Genomic DNA, 7568 nt, shown 5'->3' with positions numbered 1-7568 from the left:
CTCCTCCACGACCTTGTCCATCTGTAGTTGTTGTGCGGAGGGGCCCTATCTGGAGGTCATGGCCACCGTCTTCTTCTTTCCTTGAGGGCGTATCATCTGGAAAACAAATTTCCCGGTTTTGGAAATGAGCTTACTGTATTGTTTTGCAGTAACCAAAGAGATGGCGGTAGGCGGTGCTACCTCCGGTATCCTGTATAACTTATTTCCCAAAGTAACAATAACATCACGGGGCCTTGATTCATACACAGCATGTCGCTTCCACAAGTATGGTTGTCCTAATAATACATCACAAACATCAAGGGGAGCAATGTCACACAATACCTCATCTGTGAAGTGCTTGATGTTGTATGGAAGGCGACACTGCTGGGTCACGCGAAGATCTCGTCCTTGGTGAAGCTACCTGATGGTGTATGGTTGTGGATATGTTATGGTCGGTAAGCCCATCTGCTTCACGACTTCTGCCGAAATGAGGTTCTTTTGGCTCCTGTTGTAGATGATGAACTGTAGCGAGGAGCCCTTTACCCACATCTAGGAGTGGAAGAGATGCTCCTCCTCCTCTGGATCTTCAAGTTCCTCCTTATGGATCTTCGTGGTGCAACGGTGGTGTCGGGATCCGCATCGATAATATGCTTCCCTTTGTCATTCCCCTTGTCAGGTTCTGACTTAGAGTCGAAACATGCATCTGATTCTGAAACCTTTAGCTCGGCCACTAGTGACTGCTTGGCTTGACACTCACTTGTGTTGTGAGTGGAGCTCTTATGGAACTCACACCACTTTCCCATGTCCTTTTTCGGCTTCGCGGCACTGTTCTTTTCTTGCAACTTTGGTGGGTTGTCTAGGGCCGCCTCGCCTTGGCTTTGTCCTTTGTTCTACAGTTTGGGGGCACCTTTCCCTTGCTTCGGATTCACAAATCCAAAGTCTCGCTTCTTTTGTTTAAACTTTTTCTTGACCTTGACGGCATATCGGTATGCAGTGTCAAGTGAGGATATGTTCAGGAATTCTATTTCTTCCTGGATGTACTTGTGTAGGCAGTCGCGATATTTGAGTACCAAATGTTGCTCCAAATCCTTGATACCCAACTTTGTGCCAAGGGTATGGAAAAAATTGGTAAACTCCGGCACATCTTGGTCCCTACCATAGCGTGGTCCACTTTATGTATTGATCCTCATAGCTTCCGACAGGGTAGTACTGCTCCTTGATGGCATCCAAGAATGAATTCCAAGTGGGTGCGGCTGAAAATAGTGAGCCTGTACTTTCGTCCTTTTGCTCATAGTAGGTTTCTCACTAGTCCTTGACGCGGGGGGCCGCTTTGAGAAGAGCGAAAATAATATTTTTCCGACTGGAAATATCGTGAATAGAAAAATAACCCTCTATAAGATTTAACCATTTATCGACGGCATCTGCGTCTATCTGACTCTCAAATATGGGGATTTCAAAATTAACTTGTATCTTAAACGGTGTGGCATTTCCAGAGTAGCTGTTGGAAGCCAATGCGTCGCCCCTGGGTAGCCGCTAAAGGATCTAAGCAAAGATGTCCATCATTGCGTTCCTTTGTCGCTCGAGGGCTTCTTCATTTCATTTCATTAATGTCAAATACTGAAATATGCTTACAAATAGAAATGGAAATAAACCAGCTAGGTGATGGTAGCTTATCTATGAGAAGAGATGTGGCGGCTACATGCCTCTGAACTGTGTTACAATGAGGCTCAAAGGCCTATTTATTGTTGAGAAACAATGGAAAACCCTAAACATCCAAAACCCTAACCCTAGAAGATGAAACGCCAAACTGTGGGCCCCGTTTGGGTAAATTGGTACATCAACTTCCCGGGGTCATAACTTTGGCATATGATCTCCGTTTGACGTGCACAATATCTCGTTAGAAAGATCTATCCAAGAACTACAACTTTGGGAAGAGCAACATCAGTCCATGTTGCTCCCAGTTTTTCCAAAAAACGTCGTTTAGGGCCTCAAAACAGCTCTGGAAGTTTAGGATCTGAAAAAACTGCTAAAAATAGTAAACTGTGCTACAATTAAGGGAACTGAAAAGCTGAAAGAAACAATGGTGGGGGTCCAAGTGGAATTGGCGGGTGGCCACCAATATCCACCTGGACCATTGATTCGTCTTTTCTGGTGTAAATTGGTGGTTTTGGTATATGAATTTTCTGGTGTAAGTTTGGTGGGCCCAGTCTGGAAATATATGAAACAAGGACCATAAGGGTTTGAAGGTTGGGGCCTTAAGTGGCAAGTGGTGGCTTGTTGATTTAGGGAGTAGTGGCTTCCTTTAGGTGGTGGTCTGAGAAACTATTTGGAGGTTGGGACCTACACATAGTTGCAGAAGTGGTGGTTTCCACTAGGTAGTGGCCTGGAGTGGGTGGTTGCTCACATATATCGCAAGTTGGAGCTTGCACGCTGGTGGTGCCCAATATTGATGTAAAATAATATTTTTTTTAATAATAATAAGAAGAAGACAAAAGTATGATAGTTTTTCTCCAGGAAGGGTTCCCACCTAATATTTGGTGTGCTCATGTGATTAATGATGTTTACTTGATGTGTTAGTTGATGCTCTCATGCTTTATATGTTTTATATGCTACTCATGGTTTATGCATTGATTATGCTATGTTTAGATCTGCTACTTGTATTTTGTGATGCTCATTGATGATTAAGTTAATCGTTGTAAAGAAAAGCTAGAAATTTGAAATAGGTGATCCATCGATATAATAATGATTCACCACCCTCCCCAAATATTGTCAAGCTCCCAACCCCATGACAATTTACAGATTGAGTAGATTGAGAGAAAAAATTGTCACAATAAAATATGTAGAAAGAAAATAAATATTTCCCTTTGCCCAACTGAGTGCTTTGATACTACTTGTTATGATCCTTTGTTGATGGGATATTCTACAAAATAAAAAATGATTCAACATAATCGATTAATGTGAGATTATAAAGAATGCCCTTAAGATTGAGTAACATCAACAATTAGTCTTTTGGAAGGAATCACTCCACAAGCTTTACTTGTTAAAAACAAATCCAAACATAGCAATTCAATTTTATTCATGTGTATATATGCTCTCTAACGTATATTCCGAGGGCCTATGCCAATCACCCCTCATGTTTACATTTCATAAATTCTCACTCACAAACTATACCTAGTGGGCTTTATTCAGTGAATATGACCACATAGTTAATGTGTTCATGCACCGACTACTTAGTGGGTCATATTTTGTGAGTATGACCACATTATATTAATTATCCTCTCTGGGTATAACACACACTCCCACAATAAAGATTTTATTCAGTAGCATGCCACACATGTCCATCAAGGCCATGCCATTGAAGCACCCTTAAACAATTTTGACATTATGTTGGAGGTTAAGTTGTTACATCACATATAATTTTTGACTCAAGTTCATCAACTAAAGGCGTATTATGAAGGGTATGGCATGGTTACAAGGTTGACACACTTGACAATATTAACAAAACTAGGTTCTTCTGACTTTTATTGTTAATGATGAGTGGAGAAGTTGTTAGTGAACGATATCCACTAGGGAACATGTTTTTTTTTTCTTCCTCCATATAGGAGGAATGGTTGTCATTGATTTTTTCTACATAGTAATAGATGTTGCATTGGAGGATTCAAACTTATATGGTGATATGTAGAATGATTTTGTGCACATAGCACTTGTCATCCAAGAGTGTGTCTAACTTATGGAATCAACAACATTTATCACGTTGCTTTAGCTATTTTTGGCATTGATTACAATGTGATCATTATTTCTAGGTAATTTTTTATTGATTGTTTTACATATAATGACAATATTTTGTTGTTAGTTCTTCAATGCATAATGATTCTTTATCAAAAGTTTGACTTCAAATATTGGTTACAAGGAGGATTTCCATTGTAGTTCCAACAACAAATTTTCTCTTCAATATTTGTCACAAAGAAATATGTGTCCCTAGAAGAGTGGATGGTAAGGAACTTGAGCTTAATTTGGATATCTTTGTTACTATATTACTTTATAGCCATCCGTGTGGCTTAACTCAATTAGTTTAGATATATTGTTTCAAGGTGGAGTTTATCATGAATTAATTTAACTATATTATTTCAAGGTGGAGTTCATGATGATTAATTTAGATAGATTGTTTCAAGGTGGAGTTCATCACGAGGTCTCTAGGTTTACTATTGCCAAGGTTTGAGTGTGGCTAAGTCCTATTGGCTTACCAATTTCTATTGTGGCTAGAGGTTGAGCTGCATTCCATCCATATATTTTTAGAAAGAGGGGGTTTCCCATGGGGTTTTTCTTGCAAACAAGACTGCTTCTTTCGAGGATAATATTCATTATGCATCACCTCCACAAAATTTCCCCAATTGTGATTTGTGATTGACTTCCCTAGTTTTATCACTCTTTGCTGTGAGATTTTCACACATTGATTATATTAAGTGCTTGTTTGAACACGACAAGGATAATTTTTGTGTCTCTAAAGTATTAGATCACCAAAAAAATAGACCTAGAGATTTCACAACCATATATCAAATGCTTCAACATTGAACTCCTCCTTAGTTAGATTTACTTTCCTTTAAAGATATCAATGAGCATGGAAGAAGGTTGAGCAAAGTAAAGTTAATTATGCTTTGTGTACTGTAATCTCATCTAGCAACTTGATTTAAAAGTTAGAAATTTTATTCCTCAAAAAGGGATTAATGCAACAAAGGGCTTTCAAACTTAGAAAGATCCAATGTTACTTTCAACATATAGGAAGACAAATCTTCAGTCTCGTAAGAAGGATCAAAATTGAAATGAGATTGTGAGCTTAAGTGTAAAATTAGTGAAAAGGACCAAACAAGTGGGAAAGCCAGCCGTTTTATGTTTGCTAAGATTAGAAGGAGAGTTATGTCCCAAACAAGTAATAGTCCAATCTAAGAACTAGAGTTAGCGGATTGACTCAAGCCTTGATTAGGGTTTCACATGAAAATAGATCTAGGGTTTCGGGTTTCTGTTATGTAATTATAAATAGGCGAGGCCGGCGCCTCAAAGGTCCAGTGTTCTGGATTGGCCATATCGTTGATTGAATCAGGCCCCTTGCGCCTCAAAGGTGCAGTGTTGAGGATCGGACGGATCGGCCGTCTTGGTGACGGTATCAAACGTCCTGCGTCTTAATGGTCTAGTGCTCAGGGGTGCAGTGCTGTGGATTACCTGTCTTGGTGATGGTATCAGACGCCCTGCACCCAAAGGTGTAGCGCTGCAAATTGGCCGTGTTGGTGATCGTATCTGATGCCCTGGGCCTCGGGTCCTTACTTTAATTTTCTAAATCCAAGTACAGTGGTCATTTATTCGTCTTTTCTGGTGTAAGATTGCTGGTTTTTGTTTATGTGTTTTGCTAAAGGTGTTCTTGGTTTTTTCTGAACGATAGTGTATTGGCTCGATGATGACTTTCTGTCTTAACCACACCGAAACAGGGGCTGGCCGAAGCTGTTGCGGCTAAACTCTCATCCTCGCGAAGTTGGAAGATCCTCTTTGGTAAATTCTTGATGGTCGTCGTCTGGTGTTTACCAGAGAGGTGGCAACTTGGCGTAGGTGAGGGTTTTGATGCAAACTAGTGAACGCCGTAACTTCCTCTATGCGGACAAACTGGCCATGTCTGAGAGCTATTCCACTCAAAAAATTCTTGCTTTGACTGATTTGGTTCTTACCCCTTTCTTTGGTTCCGATTCCGAAGACTGCTACTGGGCTTTTAGCTTTACTCCCAAATTTGTCTGAAGGGATGATAGGTTATAGGGGTAGTTAGATCTGGCGTCCTTAAAGGATAGGATTTTATTTCTTTTAGATGATGTGGGTGAGGGTTTGTATATGTGACCCTGGGCTTTTAGCCCTACTCCCGAATTTATCTGAAGGGATGATAAGTTCCAGGGGTAGTTAGATCTGGCGTCTTTAAAGGTTAGGATTTTATTTCTTTCAGATGATGTGGGTGAGGGTTTGTATATGTGACCCTGTAACATTCTCGGTCCCAAAAAAAAACGCTTTCTTTCTAGGTTTTTTAGAATTTATCTGTAGGGTTAATGGGTACTGGGGGTAGTCAATTATGACGTCTTTCAAGGTTTATCTGTTTTTTGGGGGCGTCAGATATGGCGCCTTTCAAGGTTAATATGTTTTTGTATGTGATCCCTTAATATGTTTGATCTTTGTACAACAAATGGGCTATCATGCTTCGTATTTGTGGGTGGCTAAGTCATAGGAGAAGCTCTGGATATATGCACGTCAATATTTTACTGCAGCATCCCTATGCACTCGTATGTGCCAGAAGAGCACATGTTGCCGTGGTTCATGATTTTTTTTTTTTTTTGCTTTCTTTCATGATTTTTTTGTTTTCTTTTATTGCTTCGCAGCCTTTGTTTCATTTTTGGCTAATGAATATTTTGACATCGAACATTTAAAATGTCTCAACTCAATTTCTGCTTGAGATTGAGTAATTAACTGATAAACTAATTTTGATTGCAGTTGAGAGTTTCACTTCATATTCTCGTGATTATTTTACTCATTTCTAAACCATACGCTTATTAATTATATGTTATCTGTTTCTAGACCACAGGGTTATTATTTATAGGTTTCTATCTTATTATTATTATAATTAAAATTGTAGTATCGGATTTCTCTCTCAAAAAAATCTGATCATAATTTGGGGTTATTATTTATATGTTTCTATTCTCGTTAATTTTATTATTATTATAATCAAAATTATAATATGAAGATTTCAAATTTTTCAGTGTTGTTTACTGAGATCACAATTTTGTTTTAACTTATTTTAAAAGTTATTTTGTTTTTAAAGTGATTGAGATTATAATTTTTTTTTGTCATTTTGTTTAGTGAAAATGGCAGTGTTTTTTTAGGGAAAATGGCAGAGTTGGTGTTTTTTTTTAGCTAAAAATGGATTCAGCATTATAAAAACAAGAAATCTAATCATAATAAAATTTAATCATAATAAAATCTGACCATAACCATAATAGTGTTGTTATAGATGAAACAAGATCAATCTCAGCATAATATTGTTGTTATAGATGAAATAGTGTTGTTATAGATGAAACAAGAAATCTGATCATAATAGTGCCATAATAGTGTGATCATAATAGTGCCATAATAGTGTTGTTAGAGATGAAACAAGAAATCTGATCATAAATCATAATAAAATCTAAACATAATAATGTTGTTATAGATAAACAAGAAACCTTATCATAATTTTTCTTACAGATGAAACAAGAAATCTTAGAGATGAAACAAGAAATCTGATCATAAATCATAATAAAATCTAAACATAATAATGTTGTTATGGATAAACAAGAAACCTTATCATAATTTTTGTTACAGATGAAACAAGAAATCTTATCATAATTCTTTTTACAGATGAAACAAGAAATCTGAAGTCTTCTTCAAGAAATTTGATCATTAGTCTTCTTGATGAAACAAGAAATCTGGTCATAGTAGTGTGCTTATAGATGAAGCAAGAAATTTGATCTTAATAGTGTTGTTATAGATGAAACAAGAAATTTGATCATAATAGTGTTATTATTTAT

This window comes from Pinus tabuliformis, chromosome X (genome assembly GCF_031772625.1).
Source record: "Pinus tabuliformis cultivar Carrire ecotype Pingquan chromosome X, CPIR1, whole genome shotgun sequence".
In the NCBI taxonomy this organism is placed as follows: domain Eukaryota; kingdom Viridiplantae; phylum Streptophyta; class Pinopsida; order Pinales; family Pinaceae; genus Pinus; species Pinus tabuliformis.
Note: the sequence above shows the minus strand (reverse complement) of the source record.